This window comes from Falco cherrug, chromosome 8 (assembly GCF_023634085.1).
Source record: "Falco cherrug isolate bFalChe1 chromosome 8, bFalChe1.pri, whole genome shotgun sequence".
Lineage (NCBI taxonomy): Eukaryota > Metazoa > Chordata > Aves > Falconiformes > Falconidae > Falco > Falco cherrug.
Genome location: NC_073704.1, coordinates 39216546 through 39231029, shown reverse-complemented (window position 1 = coordinate 39231029; position 14484 = coordinate 39216546). Strand labels below are relative to the sequence as shown.

Here is a 14484-nt window from a genome sequence, read left to right as displayed (position 1 = left end):
TTAGAGCAACAGCAGCCATCCTCTATGGCTTCCTACTGATAACATGGTTTTGTTCGTGTCCTCCTGGCTGTAGCTGTGTGTCTCTTTCTCCAGCTATTGCATATAAGGTCAGGGGTCAACATTTTTATTTTTTTCAGTTTGCTAATCTGAGCCTTCAATCCCAACTTCCCTCCTCCTCCTCCAAGCTTTTAATAACCTAATAACCACTCTTCCACATGCGCTTCTATGAAGCCTGATTACAGTTTTTTGTAACCTCTGCTGTCATCAGTTAACTATCTTCAGCCAGGGAAGTCAGGCTTTGGTTCACTGATATCCTCGCACTAACAAAATAAGAGGACACTTGTTTCCATGTTAACGTGCTTTCCAAACTCTGGAAGTTTCCTCTATTTGCTTGACAAATTTTTGTTGGTACTCTGTAATTACATTGTGGTGCTTGTGTCCCTTACCCCTGGGTCTCTTTCTCTAGGAACTAGTCATATTCTCCGTTATTTGGAGTTGGCAGGTATTGTGTCCTATTCAAAGGAAGGGGTTTTATTCTTAACACAGTCTCAAAATGTAAAAACAAAATGCTGAGCTTTTTGCCATGAATTTTACTTAAATGGATGTTGATTGGGGGGGGGAATTACCTTCAGATCATTCAGGAATTTAAGTAAAAAAAATAAATACTACGCTTGGTAACTTTTACAAACTATGTACACTTCTAAAGCATGTTGGGTTTTTTAGTTTTTTTAAAAAAATATTTTATTTGCAGAGGCTTCTGTAAGCTGTGGGTTTTACAGACCTGGGCCAGGCTTGCTTTTACAGTGCCTGATGGTGTAGCACCAGGTAGTGTAACGTGGCTTGGCTGGTCTGTCTCGAGACGATTGCAACCCATGCCTCTTCTCCTTCCCACAAATAAAGTGTTCTTTTATCTGTCAGTATTGCTCTTCTGTAATGAGGACTGACTTAACTGCTCAGTCCTCTTCTGTATGTAAGGTATGTTTGAAGTAAGGGTGATGTGGTAGGCTATTGCCTAGGTCAGTAGAGACTGAACCCTGCAGTAAACACTGTTTAGAGCATTGAATGGGAACTGCATCAGCTTAGATGCTCTAATATGAGGTTTTGGTCTGGATTTGATGTTTTGGAGGAGAATTAACAGTACTGAGAAGACTCTCTCTCGATGGGGCAGCTTAACTGTGGTTTGCAGTAAAAGAGAACACTTACCAGTTAGGCAGCTGGCACTCTGCACCTAGGTCATCCCATCCGTACTGTGTGCTTTTTGCATTTACGGCAGGCTGCAGCGAAGCTTGTTTGGTTTATTGCAGTTTCTTGAGTGTGATACTTTAAGGATAAGGGAATGACTTATCATTGGGTAGCTTCTTTCTGACTCGGTAAGTAAGCCTTCCATTATACATTAGTTTCAGAAATAAGCTATTTTGTGTGTGTATGTATACACACACACAAAATACAGAGCATCATGAAATAAGTACAATGGAATCCCAGTTGTCCAAACAAAAAACAAGAATCAAAGTAATTCTGTACTCAGTGTTAATGATCTGTATTTCATATGAAAGGTTGATCATTGCAGGGCCTTTTCTTCTGAAGTGAAGAACAGGCTGACCTGTTTCTCCCGCAGCTGGAAGGGCAGGGGGAAGTTTGGTTGATATTATTTTTTTCAGCAAGACTATCACAAGGAATGATAGGGCCAGTTGTTCAGATTGCAAAAGACTGTGCAGCCCCAGGCATCTTTAACTATGTGCGAAGACTGATTCTGTGCAATGCAAAAAAAAAAAGAGTGGAAAAATGTGGTTCAGTTTAGACTGAACACTGATTCAGGTCAGGAAAAATGGGATCCTTCCCATTGACTTAAAATGGATACGTGAGACTTGTATGATGGCTCATATAAATCAAAGTGAATGGGCATTAGATTACACATTCATCATTATGATTATCATGTGCACTGCTTAGCACGTGTAACCTGGTAAGCATTTGCCAGTATTGTATTTAACTTTAAAGACAGTATTAGAACATTATATTCTGAATTTTACTTAATTTATTGTGGTGGTCTACAGCTTGAAGAGTTTGATGCAGAAAGATAAATCGTCAAGAACATGCACATTCTGTATGGGGAGTCTGTGGGTCCCAAGGGATTCTTTACATTCGGTGATACAGTAACTCAGATATAAAACATGCTTTTTAGTACAATAAAAATCTATTTTAAATTCTATTTTTAATTCAATATAAACCTATTTAAAACATCTGAAGTTAGATATGCAAATGCTTTCTTGTGGACAAAAGCATTCTGCCCATCCAGTTGTATAACTTCACTTTAAGCCAGTTTTCTGTTTCCAGCCTCTTAATTGTTCTGTAATCTATGGAGTGCAAAGAATTAGATGTGTCCAGTGTTAAACATTTGGTTAACTTCGTTATGCTTGGGGAGATGGTTTACAGTTTGGGTCTTGGGGTGCAGGCTGGGACTTTGGCCTCTTTGACAGTTGTTTTAAATGTTGAATGCTGTTAGAGCCTGTTACCTCAGCTAACGAGACTTTCCCAAGGAAAGCCTCAAGAACATTTTATAGCATGCAAATAAGAGACTGAGACATTGTCTTTCAGGCATTTAAAATAATGTTAAGATCCATTGAAGGGATTAGATGGGCAGGGGCCACTCTTCAGAACTGAAAGATCTAGAGAAACCTGACAGTCAAGGTATGGTTAAGGATTTAGTGGATCTGCTGTGGAACATGTGAAGCATTCGGGTGAGGTTGAAAACATGGTATGTTTTGGTGGGCCAGCTCTATTCCTTTTGCCTGTTGTAGCTCCAGATGGGATGAAGGGATCTAAGAGTACGTGTGTGTGGAGAGAGCATACAGACTCTGCATCGGTAGTTCTAGGAAGCCTGGTAAGTATGGAATTAGTGTTTTCTTCTTCCCATTTGTGTTTTAAGTCAGACTATTCGCTAGTTTTGTTCCTGGATTGTCACGCATCTCATATAGCCGTTCCTGCTGCTTGTCATCCTCTGCTTTCCCTGCTTTTGTGTTACTGTGGGCTGTGGATCTGCACTTGATTTAAACCCAATAAAAATCTCTATCAGAGCTTCTGTTAGTGTTGAAAGTCTCTAATCACTTAGGGTATTTTTTTGGCACGTGAGCTTAGGAAGGCCAACTCTAAATGTGACTGTGATTTTTGAGGGGGAAGAATAATCCACGTAGTTTTCATTGTTAGTGGAAACTGTAGATGAGAACCTCAAAGAGGAACACTGAGGGGCATCCTCTGTAGGTTGTCCACAGTGTATTTGGTCAAGAAAAGAAACGGTTTAAGGAATGTGACATGCGGTTCTTGATGCAGAAAAAAGCTTCTGTATGCCTAATACATTGGAAAACATTTGTTCAAAAGCATGTCTTCCTTGTGCGAAATTTGCCCCTGTAGTAGTATTAAGGTCAGTATCTACGTAGGTTGTCTCATACATACTGAATGTGATGCCTGAGGTCAGCTTTGGTTTGTAAATGAGACTTTAAGGAATGTTTTGTCTGTTCCTGTTAAAAAGCAACTGTGTAAGTTGTTTGTTTAGAAACTTACTTATTCCTGCTCTTCCTGGACTTGTATTCAGTTCCTGATTAAAAAATAACAGTTGTAAATGAAACATTGTGTCCTGTTTAACAAGTAAAGTTTGTGGAAATAGTCCTGATGTGTTTACATATGCTTATTGACCAGTTCTCTTAAGTGAATTATTGTAAATTTTAAGGTAAATGCTTTCTGTCCTGGATGTTTAGGCAGAGTTCTCTATTCTTTATTAAATCTTGGTGTGAAAAAAGTGTTGCCGATTTTGTGAGAATAATGACAGTGTTGTGTTGTTAATTGAGGAGTATTAGTCTGTGATGCAGGGAGGAAGTATCAAAATGCTGTTCTATAAAAATCAAATAAACTGGGATTCTGGGTCAAGAGGGCAAGTTCATGTGTCCGTGTAGTTCTTGGAATGTCCTGGCTTCACTCTCTACTACCAAAAAGGTCTCTGCAGTTTCTCATGCATTGGTGTGTTCACCGAGAATCAGCATTCTTTTTCTGTATTATTTCTTGATAGCTTTTTCATTAATCCTTCAAAAGTACTAGGCTGCTCAATGGAGTCAGAATAAAAATAATGCATTTTCTTCTGTTATGTTCCACTGTGTTATGTTTGCTTTCTGTGTTTCACATAAGCATTAGTCAGTGAACTGAGTTTGATTCTAGTCACTTCTCAGGTTAGATCTCGCGAATATGTGGATGGATAATATGCTCCGTAAATTAGGTGTGAAACAGTTGGAGAAACGCTCAATCTGGCGCTATGCAGAGCCAAGTCAGGTTTGGCCTGGCTTTATTTTAGCTCGTGTGTGCTACCTTATGTGTGCAGGGCAGCCTGGCAAGCCTAATGCCGGGCTGCAGCTAATCGGCTGTCCTGTGTCTAAGTTGGTCCTGTAGAAAACTGCTCAGATGTTAATTTTCTGCCTGTACTTCTGTGTCAGTTTTGTTTCTTGTCCGTCACCTAGGCTATCTTCTTCCTGCTGGACTAGGTGATGAAGAGGTGACTTGGGTCTCTTCGCTGCTCACGTTGTAGCATAGCTGTGCGATGCTAAGCCTCATGTGGTGAATGTTGCTGTTGCAGGTTTTGCAAGTGGAAGAGTCTTTAGCTCAGTGGTTTCCTGGAGTATGTATTGTGAGGAGGTGTTTGTTCTGGGCTGGCTGGAGGTTTGCACTGGTATTCACGCCCAGAGGAGTGTCTTGAGGAGGTGAACACCCCAGTTAGCAGCAAACCCCTGTGGCTTCTGCCTGCCCCATCATCCAGCAGCCAAATTCATTGCGCAGCACCTAGTTGTTCATCAGGGTGCAGGAGAGAGGAAGCAGGCTATTTGGGAAGCCACTTCTCATCCTTAGTGTTTTGTTAAACAGTTTAACTCTTAGTGGCTACTGCTTTCCAGTTTTTACATTCAACTCAGTTTTGCTATCAGCTGTAACTTTCTTGATGCTGTAATAGAAGTGTGTGTAGGATTACTTTTTAAGTATTGCTTGGCTGTCCTGGAATGAAGGTCATCTTACACTTAACCTTCTACAATTATGAGTGTGTAGTGGTGAGTCACAGGCCATCAAGCGCCACAGTTTTACTTATAAATAGGACCAGAGAGTATTTCAACAAAACCTCTTTTTATGGATTATCTTTAAGGATTCTGCCTAAAAATTAAAGCTTACAATTTTATATTACGTAGGTAGCAAGCAAAACTCAACTAGTGTTTCTTGTGTGTCATATTACTTCAAAGTTAGATTTATTATAGGTATATTATTTTAGGCAGTGTTGCAACTCAGAGTGGCTGTTCCCTGGAAGTGAATGCTGAAGATGTTCAGTGTGACCTGTGGTGGAACTGAGCTAGATGTAATTAATTATGGAAAGCAATCGGCTTATCTGTGATGTGAACAATGGAAAAAGAGAGCAAGGCATCAGTGGTGAAGGTGCAGCTGCCTCCAGCCTACCGGTAGAGAATCGTCAACTCCTGAAAACCCCGTCTGGGCAGAGAGTAGATGCCAAGGATGGAGAGCTGGGGCTCATACAGTCTCCACGTAATTAAGACGGTTCCTCAAAATTCTTTTGCCCACTCTGAAATAATTTCTTTGAATGTTTTGTAGCCTCTTAGCTCCTAGCATTCATATATTCAGCAACCTGTAAGTTCTGCTCAAGCTGTGAGTTTTACAGGGTTTCTAACGCTCTGTTTGAGGGAGACGTTGCTGTTATTTTTCTTTTCTTTAAATTTTACAAGCATTTTATATAATGATGTTCCTGTCATGCTTTTGGCCATGAATCAGCAAAGCATTTACGTGCCTACTTTAATTGGAGCGTGGAGTTGTCTTGCTGTGCAAATGTTGAAGTCAGTGAGACTATTAATTAAAATTAAGTATCTGCATAAGTGCTTTTTCTAAAAATAAGTTGCTCCATAACAGCTTTGGGCCATATTTGGGGAGGAGGGGTTTATTTCAAACTTTGAAAATAGGTATATAATTCTCTCGGAATTGTATGATGGTAAAATGTAGCAGCAATACCAGAGGGCAGAATGTTCATGGGATGGTGTGTGAACTTTCTGCCTCATTAAGATGTCGCATAAGCTGCTATTTGTTTATTTTTAAATAGAGAATAAAACTACTATGTTTTTTGTATTGCGCAGAGGATGGTGTCAAGGAAAACTTCAGGAAAAGTTACCACTTAAACTACCCTTGTAGTAGAAGCCCACAAGCTGTACTCATAGGAAACAGTCAGTTCATCGTCTTGCTTACTGAGTGCCTGGATACAACTCTGTTTTTCTTCCATTAAGTAAAAACTTGCATCAGTTATAACTAAGTCAATGCTTCTCAGTGTGAGATTTCTTAGCTAGTTGTGGTATGTGTCACTTACATTTTCTATCTGTAGTTGCAGGCATTAAAAATACTTCCAAGGAATACTGAGCTGTGGGTTTTTTCCTGTACATATTGGGCAATTTACTATAGAAATTCACTGTCCAACTTACTTTACAAAATTCTCTGGTTTATTAATTCTCCCAGCACCTTGATGAAATAGCGTACTTTTATCTCCTAAGTCTGGCTTTTTACCAGACTCACTTTATCATGCTAGCCTGTTACCTTTCTCTTAGATTTCTTTTAAAAATAGACTTCTTACAAGCCCCCAGTATTCCCCACCTGCAGCAAACCAAGACATTTATAGTGGAGGGAAGAAATCACTGGGAACACAAAAAAGAGGAATGTATATTAAGCCGCTTGTACTGTGAGATTTGTTTGCACCTCTGCTGTCTATTCTTGCAACACTTAAGGTCTTTCAGACATGCCTTTTTGCAAATATGGATATGAAGCACTGACTGCATTCTTATGCAGGAAATTAGAAGAGACCTTAAGGCACATGATGTGAGCTAGGAAGAAGCGTTATTTGCCTGAGGTCATACAGATATTTGAAGTCAGATGCAGAATTAGAGCGCAGGTGTTTTCTGACCAGAGGATGATACTTCTGAGGTGCTTCAGTGCGATGTATGTTATTATCCCCAAGCTGTTGTTTTTTTACTGCTGCAGTTCTTTTCTATTACTATTTATCATTTATTCTTTTATTAGCAGTAGAAACCGAGAAGCATGCTTGCACGTGAATACAGTTCAGATTCTTGCTGAAAATCACATGATTGTTTCTAAAAATGGGGCTCAGAAGGTTCCTATTTTAAGTCATTAATTAATATTGTGGGGGGAGGGAGTTGCATTTATTCAGTGTTGGTGCTAAAAGTTTCTGTAAAGCATTGTCATGTGAACACAAAGCAAAATTTACATTGTTTGGGTGAAAAATACCAATGTTGCCATCTTTACTATGGGCACATCAGTAGCTCTTTATTGCTTTTAAAATTTGATTTCATTGTAGTGTGGTGAGTTTTTCAATAAACATAGTGGTTTCATTTATATAACACTAGAATTATTGTTAATGCACGGTTTCATACTGCGAATTACGTATGTAATATTGTGTCCAGTGGGATCCTGTATCACAAAATTTGCATAGTTATAGTGCTAGTGACATCGTATCTCATACAAAGAACCTAGGGACCTGATACAATATCAGTAAAACTGTCTCATAGGTATGATTCAAACAGTTTTATTAGCAACATATGGGGTATGAAGGAGCCACGGAGGGTAGTTTTGAGTGTAAGGGTGCTGGCCTATCTTTTTCAGCCTGTAATTATATCAGTCCTCTTCTATGGCATTATTTGTTGCTGCTCTGGGATTGCTGAAAAATAACTACTAATATGGTGACACAAAGGATCAGAATAAATTATAATTGTTGACTTTACAAGAAATTCATTGGCAAAAAGGCTTACTACCCTAAGCTGGGATGTCATTTCTGGTTTAGCTTCGGAGCTAAGCCACATACACAAAATAATATCTTTTTGCAAGTCTTAAGGTTTTCTGGCAATATTATCCTGTTGTACTGGATGCTTTTGTGATCTGACAGATGTGAGGAAGAAACTTATTTTGGCTGCATTTTAGTTTTTAATCTTAAGTTAGGAGAGCGCATTTCATTTAATTGATGCTAGGATACTCAACTCTTGTTCCCCAAAGAGAATACATTATAATTAGTCCTCTTCAAATAAAGTTCATCATTTAAATGTTTTGACAGTAAAAACTAACAAAAATATAACTAGAAGATTACAGTAGCACTCTGTTGTACTTCTTAAAATCATAATATATATATAAAAACATTTTTTTTACATGCTGTAAAAATGATGCAAGTTTGATGGTTTAATGTTTTTGCTAATTGGCTAACTGAAGAGCTGCAGTGTATACGTAGCTATTAGAGAAGAGTACTATTTGCTTTCTTCATAACTTTTTAAAATTCTTGTCTTTTAAACACTGGACTGAGCATTATCTCTTCGGAGAACAGCCTGCATAGGGAGTTAGGAGCGTTACATATCCTTTACTCGGAACTACCTCTGAATTCTTTCATTCCGCATTGAGGTTCAGCCTGGAAAAACTAGAGTTTGGAGGACAGAACTGGTGAAGTTTAGCAAGATATCTGTGGGGGCTGGTCATCTGTGCCTCTGCAGTGCTGGGACCTGTGTGCTATTTCCCTGATGTGGAAGCATCTCTTCATGTATTTTTCTCTATTCCCTTGCCATTGTTTCAGTGTAGGTGCGTGCTACACCTGTAGAAATCCGATGTGGAAGGATCCTGAGAATTGTTCATCTCTTGTTTTCAGGTAGGATGAAACCTGTTTGAATCACTCATGGCTTAAATATACATATAAAAAAAATGGTAAAAGAACACAATTTAAAATTTAATTGCTAAACTTCTCTCTTAGGGTTCGAGCTCTCAAATCAAAAGTGGCATGCCAGTTGAAGAGAGATTATAATTCTAGTATTTGCTTGTAACACTTCCCAGGGCTCAGTGTTGCTAAGATTTTCAAGTGTATACTCGGCAAGCCATCAGTGAAAATACTGAAGCATGCTGGGCTGAGGAGAGATTCCTGCCTGTTTGCAGTGCTCTGCCATTCTCGTAGCAGACTACTGGTACTTACTCCCACATCATGGTTTTGCATCCTGTGATGTTCCCGCATCTTAGTGGTATAACCTAGATTGTATTTCCTCTTTTTTTATTTCCTAAAATGTTCTGTAAAAAAACCAACCACCCCTTGCTGAGGTCAAGATGTGTTTCTTGTCAGAGGGGAAAATTAAGAGTAATTTGATGTGACTTTTTTTTTTTCTTTCCCTTTTATGAATCTTGACTGGCCAGTTCTCTTAGGTGTGTACAAATAAATCACCACCTGTTGGTATGGAAGTAAGGATTGCTTGTCTGTAATCCTAATTTCTCTGTTTTCCTCTCTTTTTGGAATAAGTTTTGTTTGTGCTAGCACTTCATGTCTTTGGGAGCTTGTTTGACTTCCACAAGCCTTCAAAGATAACTGCAGGTGATTCGGGAGCTATTTCAACTAGTTCTACCAGTATTCAATAGGAAAAGACCTCAGACTTTGTCAGTTTGAATTTATGTTTTGAAAACTATCTTCCCATCCTATTTCTACCCAACTCTTTGAAAGCATGGGTTGAAAACCTACAAGTTCATTGCTGTGGAGAATCTTAAGTTCTTCTGTGAAGACTGAAGTAAAAAAGTATTAAGCCTTGTCACTTTGAGAAGTAAGCAGAAACATGTAATTTAACTTGCAGTTGAGAAGTGGACGGATATCAACTTCTAGGTGTATAAACATCACAATCTTCTGATCTTTGTGTCTGATGCAGGTGGTCCTCTGGCTTCAAGGCAGCCATCTACAGGGCGAAATAGTCATTTTCAGTGTGTCTCATAAACAGTCAGCTCTTTCTCTTAGACATCATTAAGAATAAACTTGTACTATTCTAATGTAATTTTTTTGGCCTTTTTTAATGTAATTTGCTTATGCACTTTATTATAGTGTTTTCTCCTTTCTGGTGTCATTTTTCTGTTTGAAGTAGAAAGTTCACACCCACTTTGCTAAAGGTGGTATAGGCGTGATTTCTAAAATTAACTATTAAATAAAAAAAATATATAAACATATCTGGACATCACATCATAGATTTGAGAACTGTCTCAGGAGCCTCTAAAACCACTCATGTTAACCGTTGCATATCTTCTAAATGTGTTTCTTTCAAAGTACTGGAAGACTTCCAAAAAGTTTTTATATTTTTATATTTAAAAGGACAAAAAGGATGTTGCCCAGGAAAGTGGATTTAGCCCAGGACAAAGTAAAGTAAAGGTTAACTTGGACTTCTGTCAGTGAAGGCTTAAAAGCTGGGGTGGGGGTGGGGAAATGCTGGTCACTATGGTTTCATGATAGAAGGCTTTGTGATGAGACAAAGCTGATATTTTTTTTAATAGGATTGTGTGTCTGGCCTATGTTGTTATATTAAACTAATTTCTTTTAAAGCATTAAATTATTGGAACATAGTATTTTGATATAAAAACTTGGTTTATATGTAGCAGAGACACAGAAAAGATTAAAAATGTCCTGTTGCTTACAGCGTAACTTTGAATGGGATGTGAAACACCTACATCAAGTGAGTCTCCAGTCTGTTTATGGCCCAGTTACGCTTAATCAGTAGTTTTGTTGGTGATTTAATTTTTGCTGCTTTATTTTTCAGATGATGCAAAGTATACTGGAGGAATATATCCACAGTTAGTCATGTAGTTCAGTCATCAAAATACACTAAAACTTGAGTTGGGAAACCTTGTTTTAATAACACAGGTATGATATGAGGAGAGGTAGGGAGAGCTGGGATAGTTTAGCTTAGAGATGAGCATGCACCAACTGAAATATGGGAAATTAAACACAGGAAGTTTTTTACTGTAGCAGCTGAACATTGGAACAAGGTGCCTAGATAGGCTGTGGAGTCTCCATCTGTGGAGATGCTCAAAACTCAGCGTGGTCCTGGGGAACCTGCTGTAGTTGACACCTGGCTTGAGCAGAGGGCTTGGACTAGTTGGTCTCTGGAGGTCTCCTCCAACCTCATCCATTCCCCGATTCTGTGTGATTAGCTGTGTGGTGACTATAATGCCATGGCGAAAGGGCTAGTGCAGTCTTTGGGTATACAAAAGACACCATGAAGCAGACAATCATGTAAAACCTTGACATTCACTTACACAGCACTGCAAGGCAGCTGTTGGTATGTTGTCTTGAGTGCTGGTGGGGTGGGATGTTTTCCTGACATGCTTAGAATGATACTGGTGGCCATCTCCTGTAGAGAGGACCTATAATGGCAGGTCAGGTTGGTGGAATCTTGGGGGAGAGGAGGCAAGGCTCACCTACCTCCTCCATCATGGGATTTGATCAAGCGTGAGGTAAATGGACCTACCTGCTCTTGATGATCAATGGGTCTAGGTGACTGTGGATTCTCCTGTCTTTTGCCTTTAGCTCAAGTGAAGTCTTCCACCCTTCCCCCACCATCTCCCAGATCTTACCAGACTAAGGACAGTATTTGGGATAAATATTTGGGTGATGTAGTATTTTGACAAAGCTTCTTAGCCTAAACCAGCTGGAAAGTTAGACCAGATGAGCTCGTATCTTTTTTCTCTTCCTTCCTCCACACACACCCCCCCCCCCCCCCCATGCTATTACAGTTGGGAAAATTGCACTTTATTGTCTGTCCATGGGGCTGAAGCAGATAGAACGGATGGGAAAAGGTACAGCTCACCACTGGGATCCATAGGCAAGATTCCCAAACTGCTGTGTTGCAGACGTCTAAAGCAGCACAGCCTGGTATTTTACTCCTCCCAGTTTTGGATGCAGGTAAATGGTGCTTCTGATAAATATTCTGATAAATATGATGTGTTTCTTAGATGAAAAACGGAAAGTGTATAATACCCCATTTGACAGGCAGGAAACAAGGTGCAGGAGTTCAGTGGCTCATAGCCAATAATTCAGTGTAGAGGTGGAGCCCTGGGCTCCCTGCTCTTGCAGTATGTTGTCTCTTTTTTTGTGGGTCACTTGTTGATGCAGAGTATCATCAATTCCAGAGTAGATTCATTAGTTCAGCTTCATCCTATGCTTTGTGGGATGATACTCTTAATTGTGAAGGTGCTACTTTTCAGAAGACTGTTAATGGATCAAGTTTAAACAACTTTTCTTACCTCTCCGTGCGATGCCTGTTTGAGCAGGTACTCTGCAATAAAGACTTCAGTGTGTGCAATCTGGGGTCTACCTTGCTCTGTCTGTCTTGATTGTATGGCTGTATAAAATAAGGAGACTTGATGGCTTTTTGTGCCTGGTTCAATGGGTATGGAGTTCTTGATTTTAGTAAATGTCTGCTAATGATTTCTCCTGTGCTTGTCCTGAAATGATGGTACAGTTCACATTGTGCTTCCAGTGTATGGTAAGTCTGGTAAGGTGGCTGGTTTTGGGAGTTGAAGGGATTTTTCCTTCAAGGGAAGACTGGCCACGTGTTTGCTGGCTTCTCGTTCTGCTTTTTAATCACAACTTGGATTTGCATAGTGGCAACAGAGGTAGGAAATGTTAAGGTCATGAACAAGGTATGTTTCTTATCAATTGTGCTGTACTTGTAATTCAAGTAGACTGGCTTCATGTGGCTGTACAGGAGTGACAAACCTGAGAGGCAGGTGGGCCCTACAGTGACGTAGGAAGAGATGACCAAAAATGTGTGGCCAGTCAGATCTGTATCTCCTATTTACCGCCCTGCCTTCTCCCCCCAAAAATAAAAATATGGAATTCCACTGTTCAAACTAATGGTGGTCAACAGTGAATTGGGACTGGTTTTTTGCACATCTGGTGGGGGAAATCAGTTTTTCTCACACTGAGAATTAATAAATTCAGTTGTATCTTCAAGTGTAAAAGACACTCACTTGTGCATTAAAAATAAAATGAAAATCTGATCACTTTTTTGTGAATTTTGCATGTAGTGGACATATCAGTCAGTATTTTAAGGGAGGGATCCCCCCTCCCCAGTGTCTGTAACGTTTAACCAGCTGGCTTTGGCTCTCTGAATGGAAGGCTTTGTACTTCATTGTGTGCATTGTCTCATTGTAACTCCATGAGACTTTCAGCTTCTTATTTTGAATATGTGGCTGCAAGTTGCTTAGGTACTTTTTCTAAAAGACATTTATCGTGCTCAATTTCATATGGGGTAGAGCATAGGAGTGGGCCATGCACTGTACAGCTTGTGTGCATCTAAAACTGCTCCAAGCCTGGTCTGTGTAAGCTAGGAAGCCGGTGTGACATGGTGTGTGTCAGTGCTGTTCCTTCTCCTTTCCTCTTTCTTTTCCAATAACGTCTGAACTCATCAGGCATTTTGTACTGAATTTGATGGAAGAGTAACAAGCTTAAAGGTTTTAGGCTCCGATGTGTTAAATTAAAATACGTGGTCAAGTTATGAAAGACAGTATTACAGGCTGCAAGGAGGGAAGGGCTGCAGCATCTGCTCTTATGAGACAGCAGAGAATTCAAGTTATTTCTTAGATTGTGTTGCTTATATTGACAAACATTTCCTCTGGTGTCCTAATTGATTTGTGTATTTGATTCTGAGGCACCAGAAGTGTGCTAGCACTGTAATTGTCTGTTGTAGAAGCATTATTTGAGGTCTCCATAGCACGGAGATTGTTCGAACTTTTACAGTCCATTTATTCTAATGAAGTGTTTATTGGCTTGTTTGATGCTTGTGATACTCTTTTCCTCCCTTACCTTGCCATTTCCTTACAGTAGCTATTTATGTTCCTAGCGCCTAGGTTTTTCAGGGAATTCTTACTTTTAAAGCTTAGAAAATGTCTTGTTAAGAAGCTGTTTTGCAGCCGCTTTTTATTGTAAAGATGTGGGGTTTTCCCTATCGTTCTTCACTCAGTCTCTTTGATAACAATAAAATAGGAATATTATAAAACTATCAGTTGAGTAGTCAGGTGTCTCTAGGGAGTAAGTAAATTGATTGCAGCCTACAAAATTTTAAAAATACAAAAGAAAAGTTTTTCTTAGGCAATTAATGCTATGTCATTCTTAGTGTAATGTAGGAAATACTTGCCTAATTTGTTTTCAGTGGCAGCCAGTGCAATAGTGAAGCCATAAGGAAAAGTTGTTGAAAAAGTAGAGTTTTGGAAAGCCTAGTTCTTGAGTAGTGCTTTTTCCTTTAGGTATTGCCAAAGAGTGGAAACACTGAAGAAAACCTTTCAAGTACTACAGTGTTTGCAATTTGTAGGTGGTATTACCATCCGCTATGGTTGGGGAAGGTTTTATACCCATAGCTTGGGCACACAGGTGGATTTTTTTCAGGCAGATGATACATGTGAGATTGAGGAAAGAGGCTGAAGACATAAATCGTAACTTACTACAGGAAATAACAGACTTTTGGTTATTCACATGAAATCAAATGCCAAGGATTATAGATAAAGTTATGAATGTATTTATGATGAATGTTTTAATTATTTGTGTCCTAAATTCTGCCATGTTTCAGATTTAATTAAATTTGAAATACAGGAGTAAACAACAAACTCCAGGCCCTT

At 39.3% G+C, this 14484-nt stretch overlaps 1 protein-coding gene across 13 annotated transcripts in view; it reads left to right on the top strand.

Moving 5' to 3' along the window:
* GTDC1 (glycosyltransferase like domain containing 1) overlaps window positions 1-14484 on the top strand; it is a 185747-nt gene that overhangs the window by 14889 nt on the left and 156374 nt on the right. The window contains exon 1 of one of the 13 annotated variants that reach the window (XM_055719346.1): window positions 8653-8716. The exons of the other annotated variants lie outside the window; for them this stretch is intronic. The gene's annotated coding sequence lies outside the window, so the exon portion shown is untranslated. Of the gene's footprint in view, window positions 1-8652; window positions 8717-14484 lie in introns of those variants that run through there. 13 annotated transcript variants of the gene reach the window in all.